Raw genomic sequence first — 6,749 nt, forward strand, 5'->3', positions numbered from 1 at the left:
GCCTTCATGTTTACTTCGCCATATGCGACCTTGGGGAGCCCTAGCCTGTCCTGCTGGATTTCGTTTGTAATAAAAACTTACTCCATCTAAGTAGAAATGTATTTTGCTTGTCCAGAAATCTGCCTGTTGCTTTTTCTTCACTTCTCGAGCATACATATATCTTTTCTTGATGTCTTGTCTCGTAAGCACACCTTTTTTCCTGGACTGCCTGTAGCCAAAACCGTTTTTGTGTAGCAGTCTGCGGACAGTGCGATTGCTGACTTGCTTCGAAGAAATGCCGTAGGTTTCCATAAGCTTTCCTGAACAGAAATTCGGATTTTCCTCCCGCAACACTTTAATCTGACGCAAAAGCATCCTCTCTTCTCGTGTGTTCAATTTCCTTGGCCTTCCAGGGCTTAATTTCAATCTCTTCTTTCCTTCTTCCCTTTTAAGGCCTTGCACGCCTTCTTTCTTAATCCTATACACTGTTGCTAATGAAATTCCTACGTCTTTAGCAACATCTTTAGCTTTCTCGTTCTTATCTTTCACCCGTAATAAAATATACGCTCTTAAAGCGTCGTCAACGCGCCTTTTATATGCCATTTCCAGTTGTTTTATCCATGCGTCTCAACGATGACGTAACAATGTTTTTGCTCTAAATTTGAGTTCATTAACTCTAATTGTGAATAGAATACCATCACGACATTCCCGTCACTGATATAATTTTCGTTTGTGTACTTAACGTCCTCATACATACACGCCTTTTCTGTTTTTTAGCAAAATTATCCTCAGACAATCTTGGACAAAAAGGGTTGAGAAAATTTCTCAGCAGGGGTTACTTTACGCACTACGCCCTCAATATCGCACTCTAGTAGCTTCCCCCTCCCCCCCTTCAACCAATGTTGATAAGCCCAGGTTTGACATGCTTTGTTTTGTCTAGCAACATTGATCAGGGGGTGGGGGGGGGGGGGCATTTCTGAACAAAAACGAGAGTGAGATTGTCATAGTTGTGATTGCTGTTAGTCCAAAACCACAATTTTCTCAACAATTTTGTCCAAGATTGTAGAATAACAGGAAGACTGTCTCTGATTACTTTCATGCTCACTTTATCAAACCCAGGTGATTTGTTACAGGGCATTGTAAGAATGATGCGTTTGACTTCATTGCAGCTGACAGGCTGGAAACTGACTGTATTGGTAGAAGAATCGGCAGCGCTGCTGTTTGGTGACAATAGAGATGGATCTGGTTGCATTGTTGCATTGATCCTTGAAGCGATCGTAGAGGCTGAATCAGCGGTATTTTTGCCAACAGAAGTAAAGAACTGGTTAAATTCCTCCACCAATACCTTGGGGTCCTTATTGTAGACTTGTGGTACTCTATTTTTTGAAGGGACGTGAGATTTGATCACTTTCCAGATGGAACTTGGATTGTTTTTGTTGTCCTCGACTTCACTACGGATGTAGTTTAAATTGTCTTTCCAAATTAATCTCGAACAAGAGTAATTTGAAAATGGAGTTAAATGGCTTACCTTGGTTTCCAGGAGGTTTCACCATTCCCATGTAGGTTGAGTGTGGTTGAGCTACCAAACAAGCCCGACAACTATGCTCCTTTGTTTTATAGTTCAAATCACTTTTCCTGGTGTCCCACCAAGAGTTAATGCTCATGCATGGCGGATCGTTGATACACTCGTTTACGCAGTCAAAAAAGCGATGTATTACCTTGGAGCTGTAAGCTGCGTGCAGAAGGGCGACTCCTCGCTGAGATCTTGACTCACTGCAGTCCGAACGTTTATCTTTGAGCAAAATAATGTTAGTAAGATATGTATTTGATGCATTCTGGATCGTGGTTCAGGCCTACTCATTCAAGACTCTCAGTTGTACTTGAAACTTAAACGTGAGAAAAATAGTTTCTCTTAACGTGGACACATGTTTCTGACGTTCAAAGTGACCGATGGCAAATAACTTGCCAGAGACTTGATATGAGTACTTAACTCAGGAAAAGTCAAGAGCTAACTTACACAAGGCAATTATTGTTCTCGAATTTCCTTGCTAAGCCACGAAAAGAGGCTTATCGTTTGATATCAGAACCAAAATGGAGTAGTAAGACATTTTAAAAGAACTTGATGTTATGATGAAGAGTAACGTCTCGGCTTCCTCTTGTGAATATCGCCATTATCAAATATAGATTTACTGTTTTCTCAGTATGATTAAAAATATAGTAGCTGAGAAAAGTGAAGAAAGAGGTAAAACAAAATGTCGAAAAAATAAATTCAAGTATAAAAGATCTTAAGAATTTTGGCCAATGAAAAACAGTTGAGTACGAATGGAGTCCCTTTCCGTATTCAAGTTTGATCAGGCATAAATCACGCATTCCATCTTCCCTTGGCATTTCAGTAGGAGGTTAAATTTGGTTTGTCCATGTTATGAATTCCTGGAAGACGTTTCGTAGCGGTTTTTACTTCATTAATGCGTTGAAACAGGTGTCGTTGCCTACACCCTTAGCATTTTAAATATCCTTTTATATTTGTACATATTATTTCTACTATTAAAAGGTTTTCAATCAGGCTGCAAAAAAAGCCATTTGATAATGTCGTCAAAATGAAGCCGAAACTTTGTGTTTTATCGCTAGTATTTGTTTTTACGAGCAAAAAAAAATCCTCTTAGTCGGGGTGTTCAAGCCCGCACAAACTTTCGTCTGCGTTTGAGGCGCACTTAAAAAAGTGTTTGGTGTTATAAGTAGGTTGACATGTGTAAACAAGTGGTTTTGACAAGTGTTTTTGCTGCAGAGTCACTCCTCCTTCATCAAAAGGCATTAAAACATTTATACGCGGTTAGCTCTCACGTAATTAGTTAGACGGAGAAATTCATTTTCTGCAAACATTAACCCGTCTTTTTTCCTTCCTCAAGGCAAGATTTCCACACATCCTTTGGGACTGGGGCGCTTTGCTCTTTCTTTATATGGGAATATGGCCTTTCAAAAAGCCAAAAGTTCATATAGCCTTAAAAAAAGCCGGTCGAATTTGTTTTGCAATTTTAGCACTTTTCTTGCAATTTTAGTCATTTTTCAAATTTTAAAATAAGCGAAAGATTTGGATTTTCAAGCAATCTTTGTAATATAAAGGGTTCAGATTCTCATACATCACAAACGGACCGAATAAAAGACCGTCATCAAAAATTTAATGGCTACCTGCTCTTTTTATCGTGAAGTTGCATCTTCTTTCTTTCTGTTTGCGAATCAGTCGCCGAAGCTACTTGACCGATAGAAAGCATTTGTCAGCCACTTCATCACCTCTTAACATCGCTCATGGCGTACCTCAAGGTGCCATTCTTTCGCCTTTGCTATTCTGCATCTACCTAAACGATTTACCATTGGCCACCTAAACATGCCGCATGGAACAACATTCTGCTTGGCATAAGTTGAGTCTTTAATCAAGAAGGATAAAAGGATCTTAGAGTCATTGACATAAGATTGAGAAAGATCAGATTCCTATACAAGGTACGGCCATTTAAAGGAGTACTCTGACGAAAAAACACGATATTTCAAAAAGTCTCAAATCTTCGAGGAAACGCCGCCAAAATGTTGTATTCGCTTTTCACATGATGAATTTAACTTCCTTTCACCAACATTTCAATGTTATTACGTCGAAATACTTGTTTTTCATAGCATCCGCCATTTTTGGTATGTCGCCTGCCCACTTATTCGAGAAAGCCTGGAGCGAGGGCTGATGACGTCACTTTTTCAACATATCGCTGGCTGAATGGAAAATATGTGTGAAAGCGAAGCTTCATCTTCTATCGATCATGATTTCTCGACTTCGGAGTTACCGTTTGACTTCGAAAAACATTCTGAGTCGCCTACCTGTGATTATGAAGATTTACACTCGTGGCTACTGAGGAAAAAGCAGCCGCATATCGACGGGAAAGAGCTTAAGAGGAAGAACAAGAGGAATGCTTCGAGATCGTTCGAATTAACTTATATCAGATGGTATGTTGGAGTCGTCTGTTTACTAATGTTCCCTTCATTTGCAAAAATTCAAATTTACTTGTTGTTCTTCGGACGCGGTAACAAAAGCAGATGAATGCTTCCGCTGTAGCGAAATTGATCGGTGCCTGGGGAAGCTGGAAGCAGTTGCAGATTATAAAGAACTGCCACCGATCTACCTGGGTTTCAATCTTGTTGTCTAGACGAGTGGGTTTGAGGAATACCCGCCATAGGATTAAGAAACCGAAATAACGAGCGCTACACACATCAAGAACATCACGAACATCAAGAACATTGCAAAAGAAAAATTCAGCTCTATGGCTAAAATTCTGAAATCAAAACGCTTAAAACTCACTACAAAACTCAAGATTGTAAAATGTTATATCTATTCAATCTTCGCATATGGGTGTGAGGCATGGACTCTTTCCAAAGTTCTTGAAGCTAAAATTGAAGCCTTCGAAATGTGGTGCCTCAGAGTGTTAGGGAATGTTAGGCGGAGTGACAAAGTTACAAATGAAAGAGTTCTCACCAAGCTTAAGACAAAAAGACAGCTCTTGAGTGACATTCAGAAAAGAAAGCTCAAGTATTTTGGCCATATTAAGAGAAAAAATAATATCTTGACGACAGTATTAGAAGGAAAGTTAGAAGGCAAAAGACCAAGAGGGCGGCCGCGGAACAACTGGATGGCGGACTTCAAGGAGTGGACCTGCCAGCCAGCCTACGCCTGCACCAGCCAAGCTGCCGACCGCGACCTGTGGAGTGTCATTGCACGTCAACAGTCGAAGAGGCGATGACACTCCCAGATACCAGATACACACATCAATGTATGAGCAAGCCCTAACTGTGAAGTCTCAGTAAGTGCTGTGTAATAAATACCCCATGAAGTCCCAAACAAGACGAATAAACTGTCGGTATGAAACTGATTGTAAAAATATATTCAGGAGCTAGGAAAATTATTGCCATTATCGTTCTTAATTGCTACGTTATAAAATACATGAAAATATTTCCTGACAAGGAAAATCGAAAAGTGCAATCCAAAATGAAGCTTATTATACAGCGCTTTAATACTAAGACTTCGCAGTTTGGCCTTGCTCATACATTGATGTGTATCGCTTGTTCTTTCGGTTTCTTAATCCTATGGCGGCTATTTTTAAAACCCACTCGTCTCAACAACAAGATTGAAACCCAGGCAGATCAGTGGTACTGTAGTAACTGTTCTCAGTCATCTGCAACTGCTTCAATTCCAGCTTCTCCACGCACCGATCAATTTCCCTAGTAACAGCAGAAGCAATCCTTATAGTCTTTCATTGGCCTTTGTTACTGCGTCCGAAGAACAACCCGTACATTTGCACCTAGAAAAAAGTTACGAGAAATTTGAATTTTTACAAATGAAGGGAACAATAGTAAACAGACAAAATCACAACTCCAACATACCATCTAATACCAGTTAATTCGAACGATCTCGAAGCATTCTTTTTTCTTCCCCTTAAGCTCTTTCCTGTCGATATGCGGCTGCTTTTTCCTCAGTAGCCCCGAGTCTAAATCTTCATAATCACACTGAGGTAACTGACTCAGAATGTTTTTCGAAGTCAAACGGTAACTCCGAAGTCGATAAATCATGATCGATAGAAGATGAAGCTTCATTCTCAGACATGTTTTCCATTTACTCAAGTAGCAGCGAGCGATATGTTGAGTAAGTGACGTCATCAGCCCTCGCTCCAGGCTTGCTCGAATAAGTATGCAGGCGACATACCAAAAATGGCGGATGCTATGAAAAAAAGTTTTTCGACGTAATAACATTGAAATGTTGGTGAAAGTAAGTTAAATTCATTATGTGAAAAGCGTATACAACATTTTGGCGGCGTTTCCTCGAAGATTTGAGACTTTCTGAAATATCGTGTTTTTTCGTCAGAGTACCCTTTTAACGATCAATGACGTTGCATTTAGTAAGCTTTTGCGTTTTATCGCACTTTGTAGAGATCACGGGGGGTGACAACTCTAACAAACGCAATACTAGGTCTTAACTTAAGTCGTCTCGGAAATTTGGATCATCCTCTCGAATTTTTGGGATACATTACCGGAAATTTTTAGAATTCCCGGCATATATTCTTATAAATACCAGTCTTTACAAGTATTGTCCAGCATGATTGTGAAATTAACCGTTTTATATCGCTTTTAAAAACGTCCAATGATTCAGACGATCGAATAAATTTGTCAAGTTTGGACCAAATGACAGGACCTAAATAAGTCAGGCCATGTTTGCCATACGCAACAGTCCGAAATCTAGGTATGGAAAAATCGGAATTTCTAAGATGATATGAAGAATTGGTAACAGTAAATAAGTCCGCAACTTAGGGGGACGCCAGACCTTTTATTACTTTGTACATTATGATCGCAATGGTTTGAAGTCGTTGCGTATGAAGTGTTCGTAGTTTCGCTTTTTGCTGTTCCTCATTCTTCGATTTATTGTCACAAGAAACAGCGCGAAGTGCTCGTACTTGAATTCGTTCTAGTTTTCTGGTATCAGAAATGACAGAAAGGACAGACAGTCTGACAATATGTAAAATAAGGTAGTATAGCAAATTTAAAAATGTGTAATTTAGCAGATGTCGGAATAAGGTTACGTAATCTCAGAAAAAAACATGTTTGACAGGAGTCTTTTCTACAAACATTGCGTACATGACTCGAAAATGATAGTTGATCATCTAAGGCAACCCCTTAGAGCGTTACCTCTGATTCTGATCAAGTACAGTGTCGTTAATGACGATGTGTAAATCCTTGTGATAATT

At 39.6% G+C, this 6,749-nt stretch overlaps 1 pseudogene; it reads right to left on the reverse strand.

The window, feature by feature from the left end:
• LOC138010597 (contactin-associated protein-like 2) overlaps nucleotides 1-1,739 on the reverse strand; it is a 10,694-nt pseudogene extending 8,955 nt beyond the window's left edge.
• Between the last annotated feature and the right edge of the window lie 5,010 nt (nucleotides 1,740-6,749).

This window comes from Montipora foliosa, chromosome 1, assembly GCF_036669935.1.
Source record: "Montipora foliosa isolate CH-2021 chromosome 1, ASM3666993v2, whole genome shotgun sequence".
NCBI classification, from domain to species: Eukaryota; Metazoa; Cnidaria; class Anthozoa; order Scleractinia; family Acroporidae; genus Montipora; species Montipora foliosa.